At 31.1% G+C, this 14,862-nt stretch overlaps 1 protein-coding gene across 2 annotated transcripts in view; it reads left to right on the top strand.

Annotated features, from left to right (window-relative positions):
* The first annotated feature begins 755 nt into the window (after nt 1-755).
* Nucleotides 756-14,862, top strand: part of LOC147069960 (cytochrome P450 6j1-like) — a 35,283-nt gene continuing 21,176 nt past the window's right edge. The window contains exons 1-2 of one of the 2 annotated variants that reach the window (XM_085949622.1): nt 758-888; nt 10,375-10,572. The gene's annotated coding sequence lies outside the window, so the exon portion shown is untranslated. Of the gene's footprint in view, nt 889-10,374; nt 10,573-14,862 lie in introns of both variants that reach the window. The other variant, XM_085949621.1, reaches the window with a different exon arrangement.

Below are 14,862 nucleotides of genomic sequence, written 5' to 3' on the forward strand. Positions count from 1 at the left end.
AAATACGGTAAAAGATAAAATATTAATAACTCAATTGTAATTTTGAAACCTTTTTAATAGAACTCTTAAAAACTATTTTTTTAGAAAACTAAAAAAAAATTCGCCATAAAAAAAATTGCTCGGTAGGTACGTCACAGTCGAAAAATATTATTTGGGAAATTTTGGCACGCGTACGTAAAGAGGTTCGCCATCCCTGATATAGTTAATAAAAAAATAAATAAACCTTTAGGGTGCCATCAAATAAGTTAATCGCACTATACACAGCATCATGAAACATCACACCCGTCCTGCGATGGGTTATCATGAAGAATACGAATAAGATCATGAATGTCGACGAATTGAAAGGTGTCCTGGCGGTGGGTTTGACGGAAGTAGTTCTTCAAACATAATTGGAGTGAGGACCTGATCGGCGGATACCAGTGGTTATACGAGTTCGAATCCCGTCGAGCTTCTGTATGTTCAATTGTATTTATTACAATTATAGAATGCTTAAAAGTTTTGTATTTTCATTTTTTTCCCCATGAAAAACTGCTCTGCACTTCAGACAGTCGAAAAATAATATTTGGAAAATTTTGGTACACGCACTAACGGCACGTTTGTCAGCACTGACGTGTGTAGTGTTGCGATAGTACACTGAGTTGTATCTGCTAGTTGCTTTGAAATACTCATTCTCGACTGACGTGTTTTCTTATAGTAAAGTTATATAATAAAATAATCAGTTGCATAATAACTTACCATCAATAAATAATAATAATTATATTTAAATTTTAGTGTTTTTTATAAAAATAATATTGTGTATTTATAAAGAATAGGTACACCACACAGTGTGCTATTGAATTGTTTGTTGACAAGAATCGGAAAACATCTTCGTTAGATATTTTTTAGCTGGTGAGTCAGTGTTTTCGTTTATTTATTATTCATTGCCTACACATTTTTTTCCAAAAACTATCCAATTATAGCACATACAATAATGCATACATAACAGTATCGAAAGGTGGAGGTAGACTGTTAAGATCCGCCATAAACAGTGCACAATAAACTTTGTTAGTCATACGTATTTGTTTTTATTGAACTAAGACTACAACTTATTTACAAATAGTGTCGGTTAGTTTTTAAAAATTTAACCCTGCCTAAACCAAACAAAAGTTTTCGTACATTTTAGGCGATATGACAAAATATTATTCTACCTATAAAATATCCAAAGTTATGTATGATTTAATTGCATTATTTTAGATATTTTATAGATAGACGAGTATTTTTTGACTTTTATCTATTATGGTTTAATATAAATGAATTTTACAAACTAACTAACACCATCTGTAAATTGTTGTTTTATTTCAATGAAAACAAATAAGTTTTACGGCGGATCTTAGCAGCCTACATTCACCCTTCGCCACTGATACATATTAATATCTGTGAATGTAAGGAATTTATTATAAAGTAACAAACCATTAATCACATTGGAAGAACTGTTTTCTTTTATTTATAATATAAAACTAGCAAATATTACCGGGTGGCAGTACCACCTGTCAACATTCTCAAATATCTTCTCCCTGTCTCCAGCTCACAGGTTTACGTGTAGGTTCTGTCTTACTGTCTTTATTCTGGTGTTTATGAGTCTGTGAGCTGCTGCATCGGCTTGGCGGAGTCTTTGTAGAGTCTTCTGACTTTACCGAGAACGCCATTGTCGAGCTCGCTCATTTTTCAAGCGGTGACATTCTTCCTCGTCCATAACGTTTCTATTTTTTCCTGAATTTCATTTTTCGCAAAATTCATGAATTTAAGAATGAAAACCTAACCTAACCTAATTTAACTTAACGTAACCTAACCTAACCTAACAAATAATCCAGTATATCGGCTATTTTCAAAATTTGTTTCAAAACTGGCTTCCCGTAAACCAACAAGAACCGTGTTTTATTTTTACATGAATTTTACCTAAGTACTAATTGACCCAAAGAGGTTGGACGGTTTTTAATAAAACCGGTGTAATTAAAAAATTTCACGGTGAAGTATGATACGGCGAACTGCATACGTACAAATTTCGGGACATGCGGTTACAGTAGGTTACTGCACCCTATCCCTATTATAATTACCCTTCAATCTCTTGGAAAATACACTAATTCCTCGATACTTTAATTAGATTCTCGATGTGCTATTACCGCACTGGAAGCATTCTGCCATTATGAGAGTATTGTTTTTATTAAAACAAACAATCCCTGTCACTGTTTACCACTTTCTTTTTCCAAATTATTTGGAGGTTTTATATTTCCGATTATGAATTGCAGCTGTTGTTATTAAGGAATACGACTGTTTTTTATCCGTTTATTTTGATTTATTCTTGGGCTTGCATTGCTTCATCTCTATTTAAAAAGACGTTAAACTCTGCCTTAAATGGTTACAAGATTTAACCGGTTTAATTGATTCTCTCTGTTGCATACAGAGTACCTTTTTGTAAACGATAAAAAATTCTTTCAATTTTATTAGGATAAGTTTACCTCACAACGAATAATTCTCAAAAAAAAATTTTTTGTGCAATATTCTTTTCATATTATACTTAGGTATAAATTCATAATTTTAAGTTGTTTTTATAATAAGCAAGTAATTAATTGTTATAAGAATATAAAACAATTTTTTTTTTATATCTACATCAGACGTGTTCAAATTATGACCCGGGTGCCGCTTGTAGTCCTGGACAATTAATGGTCAAGTCCTACAAACTTGACGATGATAAAATAACATAAAAAATTAAATCAAAATCATATAAAATATATGAATGAAATGAAACGATGTTTATGACTTTTTAATATTACTATGTTAGCTACTATTTTCAACTATAAAAACAGAAATAATCTTGTAGACACATGTAGAGTTGGGTTTCGGGAATTTCCCGACGGGAATTCCCGAGAAATTTTAGAGATTTTCCATCCCGAATCTCGAGAATTGAAATTTTTAGCACTTCGGGAAATTCCGGTTCTCGAGAATCTTTTCTCGGGATTCGGGATTTCTTTATTATCAAATATTAATTGAAAAACGATTTTCTATATGGAAAGTAAAAGACAGAAAACACAAAACGTTCAAAGACTGATCGGGTCATTTAACATAATTAAGCCAACGTCGACTCAAAATGAGCGCAATTTTTGCAACATCAGTATCTCAAAAACGTATGCGATTGACAGTCTGAGTTTTTTAAAATTCTATTTTAAGAAGTAATGTTTTGAATTAGTTTTGTTTTCCAACTTCTATTTTGTTTGTCTTCTTACATAAATAAAAAAAATATATATTTTATTAGAATTTGTCTGTTTTTACACTGATTTTAAGATTTGTAAAGGTTTTTTTTTAAATTTCCCGCTATTTCGAGAATTCTCGAGAATTATTTTCTGGAAATCCCGAATCTCGAGAATTCAAAATTTCATCATTTCGGAAAATCCCGAATCTCGAGATTGAGATTTTCTCGGGAAATACCCAACTCTAGACATATGGCCTCGACAATTCCTCTTTAGTTTGGACACACTGGACTTGGATCTACATAATTATATAATATTCTAAGTGAAATAATATGCATTTATTTTTCACATTAAATTTAAAATTTTGAAAATGTTAAATTTAATTTTAATGTACTTTTAGCAATTAACAATTATTACAGATTTTTGCCAATGGGATAAATTAATAAATTTGAATATACCTATATAAATATATTGTTATATATATATATATATTCATATTAAATAATACTCTAATTTATACGGTGTCGCCTAGTTAGAGTTGTTTATATACATATTAACATATTTATACAATGAGTTGTGTTTTGAATGAATTAAGCCTCATACGTGTTCTTAATTTTAGAGATAATAAATTAAAATACTGCAACAACAAAACATTATAGTCTAGTACAGTACTTCCCAACCGTGTCACGGTACACTTTTCAAATTATAAAATGTTCACAGCATACGCAATAGTCCAGGGACTCATGTAATCAAATAATAAATAGTCAATGGGATATTGAATGGCTACCTGAAATACACTCATCGTTTTACAGTGGCACCATGGATACGGCAAAGGCGGCTTGCAGTTGTAGTGGTATTGTTTGCTAGCATTGAAACAGGCATTGTCGCAAGCAATTCAATACACTCGCGAATCGCATATGGTTCCACTGTCGAATGATATACCTATACATGTGATGTCTTGACTCCAATCAATCATAACTCCTCTCCTGAGAGACTATTTTGTTTGAAATCTTCAACAATAAACAAAAAATGTAATTAAGTATGTAATTGTTGATGTCTTGTATCGTTGAATACGTGTACCGAATTTTAAAAAGTTAACTACGCTCACAATCAAAAGTTATTAGAAAATAATTGCAAGATAAAAAGAACTTTTTATATACAACGTTTTTAAATTTACTGTTGAATCATAGAAACTTGACTTAACTAGTTTAAACGATCAAAAAAATTTGTACTTGACAGAAATAATACTGAAATGTCATAATGATTTCCATAGTAACGCACTATATATTAATAATAATAATTTAGTTGCTAGGACTCACTTAGCAACCAATAATAGTTTTACTTTTTACGGATTTCTTCCGAAATAATTTTTGATACAAAACAGAATTAACTGAAAATGAAATCAATTCTACTTAAAGATGTCAAAAAGTTTTTTAAAAAAATGCATTGGCATCGTGTTTTGATATATTCTAAAAGTTTCAAATGTCTAGCTAGTCGGGAAGTTAGTAAAAAATCGATTGCAAGATTTGTACCGGACAAATAATAATACGAGCTAAGAAAAACGTTGTAATAAATAAAAATTTTAAAAATAAAGAATTTGAGATATATTTGGGAGCGAAGTGTATATAATCTGTATATATTGTAGGACAGTTGTATATTATGTCATTATGATGTCTTTTTCTAATATTAAATCAACATTGCATAATCACAATATTTTAATAATTCTAATAAAGCATGTTTTAATAGATATTTCCGTGGTTATAGAATTTTTACCGTTTACCGCAAAAATATATTCCTATCTATCCATATTCTGTTATATTCTATTTTATTGATATGGGGTATTATAACGACAATTTTTACATTAATATCATACTTAATTTGACAGCTCTGAAATATCATTAGGCTTTGTGAATTTCCTCATTTTTGTATGTGACTAGTTGTTAAAACTTAGTTTACTTATATTTTTAAAATGTGGTACTTAATTTACTTACTTACTTTTGTTTGGTATTATTTAGTTTATGTGACAACTGTTTTCTAAATGTCTGAATATTTTTTATCGGTGTGAATTTTAATTAACGCGATGTGCGATTAGATCACACCCAAATTAAAATCATTCACCATTTACATCACAAAAAAATAAATAATATTTTGTTTAGTGATTTTTTTTAATAGTTGATCATCATTATTTAATATAACAATAAATTACTATCTCATCTTACCATAGATAAGTAAAAATGTTAATAACATCAGACAAAAATATCTTATCAAAGATGTTCTCAAAAAATAATATTATCTACAACAGTCAACATACTTATCATTCAGTTTAAAAAAAAAATATTTTTATTTTTTTTTTGTTTTCAATTCAAATACATATTATGCTAATTATGTCAAATAAATATGAAATCACTGTTAACTGTCACTGACTAATTAGAATAAATTGATGAAACAAAAATGCCGGTATTGTTCTATGGATTATGTGCCCAGTAAATAAATTTGAAGGTTAAATAATTGAGCTTCATATAGTTATGTATGCAAAAAAGATACATCATAACATAACATAAAGTTACATTGCGTGAGATGAATAATTGTCGTCTATTAATTCCGAATTACGATTAATTATTCTTGATTAAGTATAGTTTATTTATAGCATCATAAAAATATGATGTCTATACAGGGCTGGCCATAGGCAATTTGGCGCCCTAGGTTAATAATATTTCTAATCAACCATTCTAATAATTGGGGGTCCGTTTACAATTACCTCTCGCCCAGTCCTGAAGAGTTTTAGGTTAGTTTGTGGGTGAGAAACATTTCCATGTTGAAAGGCCGCATTTAAAAAAAACTCTAATTAAAAGCACTACAAACTGTACATTAAGGAAGCGTGTTTGAACATGCACCTAACCGAAAAAAATATATTTTTTTAAAAACGGTACATTTTCAAACACGCGCGTTACCATGATCTTACTCCCTACTTCATTTATCGTTTGTCAATTTATGGCTACGGCCGTATGTTTTAGCTTAACCACTGGGAAATGCCAATAGAAATGTGCGTATTTTAAAAAAATACTACCTTATTCTTAGGTCAATAATTATTATAAAGCAATCACTATTCGCAGGATGTTTATCACATTTGAATGGTCAAAGACATAGCTTATAATCAGTATCTTTAGAATTATCTTCAAATGTGTTAATCGTGCCAATTTTTTGAATAAGAAAATGCCTAATTCTTGTCAAATTTGGGATCACAAAGATTATAAACATTAATTTTACTGATGGTTTTGTAAAAACATTTAAAAATTAATAAATCTAAAAAATCTTAACACCACTGCACATGGATGTACTGAAATATGACTATATTCTAAAACATTAGAGCGAGAGGTTTAAAAGAATACTATTTTATGTAATAAAAATACTTTATGCAGTCATCAAATGTTTAAAATAAATATAAAGGATAATAAGGCTTCAAAATTATATAGATTATCTAAAACGTTTAAGGAATGTCCAGGGTTATGCTCTGAATATACAATAAAAGCTCCATTTTGACCTACGCTGAGCATGTGGGCCGTTAATTTTAAATCTACTAGAATAAAAGGGGAAAAAATAATATTGTTATTACGTTTAAGACCAATAAATACATAAACTTTTTTCGTTGCTTACGTATCGGTGATTTGTTTTGTTTATTTTAAAGTTAACTAAGGAACCTCTTTAATTAACCTTTTGTGACTGCTTTATCCTAACCGACCTAACCCGACACATTTATTCTTGACTTGGCTATCGAACACAGAACAGATTAATAAATAAAATTCATACAGGCTATACCCCAATACACTACATTTTGAAGCAGGGTTTTGAATGTGTGAGTGTCCTACGAAAATGAAACACACATTATAGACATGCAATAGTGTATGTTGCAACCTCCAAATACACCAATATAGAATGTGTGTCAGTGCATAAACCAAGAGCAGTTGTCAGAACGAAGGACGTGTTTTATTTATCCCATATTTTCCACACTCAATATCGGTTGCCTATTACTCCATATCCGTTAGATATTTCAGTTCCCATTAATTCTGTGCTCCCTGCTGTCGAACTTCTGGCGGTCACCGCGAACAGGTTTTAAAAAATATCTAAAGAAATGACGCGATGTTATGCTCTCCCTATGCTCCGATGCTGGAGCGTAACAGGGTACAGTATGTGACTGTTACTTGTAGAAAAAAAAATTTTGCTTAATTTTTACCACGTTTTTATTATCCCGTATTCTTGTTTGTCCAGTACAATTTTTTTCTTGTGTGTCCAGTCTTAGCAACTAAATTATTAATATATACGTGCGTCACTATGGAAATCAATATGAAATATCGAAATGACATTTCAGTATTCTATATTTATACAGTATTTCTATCAGTACAAAAAAAAAGTATTTATTATTACATAGAATTGTCAAGTTTATATGATTCAACAGAAAATTTGAAAACATGGTATATAAAAAGTTATTTTTATCTTGTAATTATTATTATTTAGACTAAAACAAAAATAATAAATAACGAACGAAAACAAGAATAAAAATAATATAAAAATCGCTGTGTTCAACGCAGTGGAATGTAAAAAACTATGTTTCAAAATTTGGGCCCTTGTTGATTGTCCAGGTCACCTTTCACTGGGGCAAGCCCTGTCTGTAACTAAATATTATAACCACTACGACTTTTCATAAATTCAGCAGTGCAAATTGTCCATCTTGTGAATAAGCAAGTAACTTGATACGCCAAATGTTTATTTTGTATAAAAAGAAATAAATAATTAATTGCGAAATATTAATCTGAGGTATCAATGAACTGTGAATTATATTATTTCCTCTTCCTTATGCGGTTGCGAAATGATTGATACATATTTACATAATATTATTATTACTGATAATTGAAGGCATATTTAGTCAAGTCAAGCTTAACAAAAAGTAATGGGCGTGGTAAACCTCTGAAATAGGGAACTGCAATGTGGCAGAAATGTAGTCCTCAACCTACGTATTGACTAATAATCTGTATTTATCCCAGTGACACAGGGCGTTTTTATGGGGCAGTGCAGGTCCTTGTTTCGATGTTTACTAAATTTTACAACCGAAATAACCGAAAAAAAATCTTTTTTTTTAAACGGTAGGTACATGTTCAAACATGCGCGTTATCATAATCTTACTCCCTACTTCAGTTTTAGTTTGTCAATTTATGGCTACGGCCGTATGTTGTAGCTTAACCACTGGGGAATGCCAAAAGAAATGGCGTATTTCAAAAAAACACTACCTTATTCTTAGGTCAATAATTATTATAAAGCAATCATTATTCGTAGGATGTTTATTACACTTGAATGGTCAAAGACATAGCTTATAATTAGTTTCTTTAGAATTATCTTCAAATGTGTTAATCTTGCGCATTTTTTGAATAATAAAATGCCTAATTCTTGTCAAATTTGGGATCACAGAGATTATCAATATAATTTTTTATCGTAAATATTTCACTTTTAAAATGTCGACATAAATTATACTGATGATTTTATAAATGCGTTTAAAAATTAATAAACGTAAAAAATCTTAACACCACTGCACATTGTACTGAAATATGACTATATTCTAAAACATTAGAGCAAGAGGTTTAAAAGAATACTATTTTATGTAATAAAAATACTTTATGCAGTCATCAAATAAATATAACGGATAATAAGGCTTCAAAATTATATAAATAGATTATCTACAACGTTTAATGAATGTCCAGGATCATGCTTTGAAAATAGAATAAAAGCTCCATTTTGACCCACCGGACAAACAAGAATACGTGCTAATAAAAACGTTGTAATATGTCAAATTAAATCTAAAAGAATAACGAATCGAACCGCGAAATAATAAATAAAATCAGATGGTTAGAGCGGACCCTTTTTTGAGTTGCTCCGCTCCAGCTCCACTCCGGGATCTAATAGTACTTGCTCCAGTTTCACTCCAGGGTCAGCAAAGTTTTAATAGGTATTATAATATGTACCTCTACAAATATTAAAAATTAAAAAAAAATAGTTTCTAAATAAAGTTTATTATTCGTCATTTTCATTATTAATAAATTATATTAAACAAAAATTTTCGACAGCAAATCATTTGTCATTATCTGCCTCTTCTGTCAAAAAATGAGGTTATTTATCACTCGGCAGTGTTGCAAGTATCAATTATAATAATATTTTCATTGGATTTTAGGACGAAAATGTAATAATAAAAAAAAAATATCCGGAGCACTACAAATTTTCGGTGCTCCGGCACCATTCTAGCTCCGGGTAAAAACCCATTGTTCCACTGCTCCGTACTCCTGCTCCAAGCTCCGCTCCAACGCTCTGAATAAAATAGATAATGTCTTACTTAATTTGCAACATAAATTGTTTTCCAAATAAAATAAAAAATTCTCTCGTATTTCCCAATTGAACCCAATTCAGGTAATCAAAATGTAGTATTTATTTTAAAATAGTTACCTAGTACGATTATTGAGATAATGTACTACTAGTCTAAACTTCTAAAATTCAGCATAATAAAAAAAACGTGTTGTGCCTTTCGTGGCAATATGGTTACTGACATCTGCTCTATGATAGGTATGCTATGTATAGGCAGCTCATTAATATTTGATTACCTACCAACCTCTGAATGTTTTTATTTTGTGTATTTATGTTCAGCTAATGTTCAATAATAAATATTAAATAATTTACATATCTAAAAAATAAATAAATAATACCAATTGTTGTTGACAGCAACACTTTTGAACTACACGCGACAGGGGCATGCGACATCGATCTTATTTGGATCAGCTCACAATATACGACAGATAAATGTGAATTGACCTATTGTATGCTATTATCTATTGCTACAGTGATGGTGTTACTAAATTGGAACTGTACTACCAGACGAGGAAAATTGGCATTTAATTGTATGGTACAAAAAGTGTCAATAGGGATTAATAGTTTTATTTTATACTAGCAACATTATATCTATTACATTTCCATATATTGTCACTTGCTATCCCATTGTTATAAAATTCTAACTTTTAGCCGACACAATTGCCTTAGTTAATTGTTGGGCCAATTATGGTGGCCGTCATAATATATAAATGTCTTACCCACTTAACACCATTATCTTTGCCAGGCCTACCATTAACAGGCAGTCATTCTTCAACCTTGTGAATGTAAACACCTATTACCTGTAAAACATTAAGACGTCATTGCACTGGTTTTGACCGTCAATCGCCGAAAACAGGGTGACTCAATAAACAGTTATCGCGTGAGAGTGGTAGTGCTAGTGAGTGAGAACCAGACCACGGAGCCAGCCTCATCGTTATTAAAGGTCAGTGCCTGACATCCTTTGTATAACCCCCCAGTATCCGAATCATTCCCGTCCTATTACAGCCAGTTAATTTTTCGTCATTTTGATAAAAAAATCCATTCTCAAACAAAATTATTCTACTGATTAGGTGACAAAAACAACAGTGATATATCACGTACAATAGACGCGTTGAATCGATTTGTAACGGCAATGTCGCCCATCTCAAACTCAAATTCGTAGGATCGGTGCTCATAAATGGTAGATAAAATAAATTACACGAGTAGAATAGACGACACATACATACAGTAAACTTTACAAATAATGAATTTAATATGTTCACAACACGGCATTTAAAAACAAAGAAATAGTATTCATACCTCATTATTGTTCTGGTCATTTAGGCAGATTTTTCTGCCTTACAATATTCATTTTTGGTTCAATGTGCTACGGGATGGGAGCATCAGTCTGATAATATTTTAGATACCAAGAAAAATGACACTTTTTTCCCTATGCGTGAGCTTACCGTGCCAGCACGTGATGTGATCGTAATGTGTTCACCGCATTAGTGTTTGAAGAAGAATAGGTCAAGCGAAAATATTTAAATTATACATTTTGGTTACTATGAAAATAATAATGAAATTGTATACACCATTTCCATACAACATTGGTGATAAAATGTTTATAAACATAAATAATTACAAGATAAAAAGAACTTTTTATATACCACGTTTTTAAATTTTTCTGTTGAATGATATAAACTTGACAATTCTATGTACTTATTAATAAAAACTTTTTATTGTACTTGATAGAAATACTGAATAAATATTATAGAATAAAGAAATCTCATTTTTACATTTCATATTGATTTCCATAGTAACGCACGTATATTATATTAATAATTTAGTTGCTAGGACCCACTTAGCCACCAATAATAATGAGTAGTAAATATTACTTTTAACGATTTTTTTCCGAAACATACAAAACATAATTAACTGAAAATTAATTGAATTCTGCTTAAAGATGGCCGAAAGTATTAATGCATTGTCGTCGTGTTCTGATATATTCTAAAAGTTTCATATGTCTAGCTAGTCGGTATTTTGTTATTGTGTATGTAAATTGTACTGCACAAGAAAAAATCTGTACCGGACAAACAAGAATACGAGCTAATAAAAACGTGGTAAAATTACATGTTTTGCCCTAAGAGTTAAGATCCGACATAAATAGTGCACACTAAACTTTGTCAGTCAAATATAATGTTTGAGGCTTTCACGGTTGTTTTTTATCGTAGTAGATTTTTGGGTTTCCACCGTGTGTCCTTCTTCATTCTTTACTCGACGTTTCGGGCTCGTTGCAGAGGCTATTATCATATCATCTCTTGATAATGGCCTCTGCAACGAGCCCGAAACGTCGAGTAAAGAAGGAAGAAGGACACACGGTGGAAACCCAAAAATCTAGTACGATGTATCAGTCAAACATATTTGTTTTCATTCAACTAAGACTACAATGTGAATATAGTGTTTGTTAGTTTTTAAGACTGCTAAACCATGCCATAGTAGATAATAGTCAAAATTATTCGTTTATCAATAAAATATCTAAAACTATGCCATTAAACCATAAATTTAACTTTTGATATTTTATAGATATAAGAGTATTTTTTATTGATTATGGTTTGGTTTAGGCATGAATCAATGAATTTAAAAAACATCTAACCAACAACATCTGTAATAATATTAATATGTATTCTTAATTCAACGAAAACAAATAAGTATGACTGAAAAAGTGTCCACTATTTTTGTCAGATCGCCCATAGCATACCTAAACCAGTATGGTATAGTTTAAGCAAGGTTTAATTTAATTTAAAAAACTAACCATCACCATCTTCAAATTGTATTCTTAGTACAAATACGTGTGACTGACAAAGTTTAGTGTGCACTGTTTATGTCAAATCTTAATAGCCTACCTCCACCCTTCCTCACTGGTAGGTACCTATATAATATTAGGTACACGTTAGCTTCAAACGTATGGTATTATTAATTATACTTGTAGGTTACATTGTTTCAGAAACTTTGGAATACATTTGATGTTTGGCTGAGCTATAAACTTCTCAAGATTAGTTATAACTCATTTAGTGCTGACAACGTGACTAGCGCGTTTGCATTACCTGACCATTAGATATAATTAACATGATATTTAAATGTGGTAATTAGCGCCCACGGTGACCGCGTGGCTTAAGCATTTGACTATGACGCCGTGGGTCCCAAGTTCGAATCCTGGGTTTGGCAAGTACACATATTGTTTTTTTGTGTGATGGACCTAATAGGTTGAGCAAGTGGCTGACATCCATTTCTCGTAAAAAACAAAATCTGTTAATACAAATCTCTACTCTGTGGAGGCCCATATGATCCTATTAGGATCGGACATGGTCTAAGGAAAAAAGAAAGAAGAATTAAATATTAATTAGCAGGTCAGCAGTGATTGTGATAATTGATTATTTTGACTTCTTACATTTTCAAGGAGCTTTAGTCTTTGACCATCATAAAGCTGACATTGCCAAACAGCGTGATTTATATCTTCATGACGCTTTCGCATTGACATTTAGGATAATTTATTATAACCTAAGCGAGCAAGAAATTTTCATATAGGTATGTATAGCTTTCGTCGTTAGTTACATAACGCCGAAATTCTATACACCAGGGCCCTAGTTACCAAGGAACTTATCATGAAAAAGTGGTCTTTATTTACCCAACATAATATTATACTAGATGACAAAATAATTAATCAATCAGTGCCACTTCAATTAATATATCAAGTCAGAGCTAATCGGCAAATATTTAGCGTTAAAAAATCCAACAGTGTCAAGTGTGAATGTAATCTAATAATCCGGCGCTTGTCAAACGGTTTGCACTACAAAAAGAGTCTTATGAACTTTATATTAGGCCCGTTTAAGACGGGACACCGGTGTTGCGCTCGTATATAATATAGGAGGCCTTTGTATTCGAATAAAGGGGCCTTTGTATTATGTTTTGAACGCCCCAGAGCTAATGATTCAACGCATAATTTCGTGTTATAAATTAGAACATAAAACTGGCTGCGGTAATAAAAACAAGTGTATCGGCGGCTTAAGAATGTAGCGGCCGACGGAAAAGTGTACCGGGCACGCGTTACACGCGTTGACAGCGCGAAACCGGTGTCCCGTCTGAAACGGGCCTTATATTATAACGCGATTCTGCAAAGTTTTTAGTGTGGTTGAATTCGTAATAAGAAAAAAATTTATACGCTGACGCATTGAAACTAGGATTGTAATGCCATGCTATTTTTCGATACCGAAAAATCGGTTTTAAAAATCAGATAATACCGATATATTCGGTATTGAAAGTGGAAACAAAATGTATTAATTAACGTAAAAGGTTTAACATTACTATATTTTGTCGGGTTACGCGATGTCTGGTTTACTTCCGTTGCCCTTCAACGTCATTGGATACAACCAATGGCACGTGCTATAATATTAATATTTTAAATAGATTTATATATTTATTGGTTTTCAATAGGATTTTCATTCGGTATTGGAATCCCTAAATGAAACATGTCGACTATAAAACTATTATTTATTATCATGATCATCAACCAGGTTTTATCGACTGCTAAATGAAGGACTCATTTAGCTCGTTTCATTATCCTTTGTTCCATATTTCTTTGTTGTCACGTAGGTATAAACAACTTAAACTAGATTATAGAATTGCTGGTATCGATTTTTTTAAGGTTTATCTCGATATATCAAAAGGTTTCAAAGTTATAAGATAGAACTTCTCGAAAATATTACATCAATTCATCATGAGAAGTTAAAGCGGCATGTAAACCTTCTATGGTTTTCCTATCACAATCACTGAAGTAAGTTTAAATTAGTAATAAGTTCCATTTTTCTTAGCCACATCAACCACAAATATGTCTAACTCTCTATAGTTTGTACCATAATTTGTAGACCAAGGGTCCTTTTTTTCTTCACTTCCATACATTATTAAACTCAATCTCTATAAAAGAAGGTACTATTCAACATGTTTGCTTTTAACTGAGATTATCAATTATTTGTAAAGTATTTTTTTATTCAACGAATAATTCACGCGATTTGAAAATGTATCATTCTTTATTGAACAAAAAAAAATTGAAAACATCTCAGATATATGTATACCTACTAGAAAAAATCTTTGTGAAAATTTTCATCACAAACTATCGTTTTCAGAAACACTGATATTTATACCTACATAATATCGACTGTTAAAAGGCAAAAGGACTTAACCCACACAAATATTTTTT

The sequence above is a fragment of the Rhyacophila brunnea genome, unplaced genomic scaffold, assembly GCF_057557595.1.
Source record: "Rhyacophila brunnea isolate RB1 unplaced genomic scaffold, BYU_Rbru_1.0 scaffold_22, whole genome shotgun sequence".
In the NCBI taxonomy this organism is placed as follows: Eukaryota; Metazoa; Arthropoda; class Insecta; order Trichoptera; family Rhyacophilidae; genus Rhyacophila; species Rhyacophila brunnea.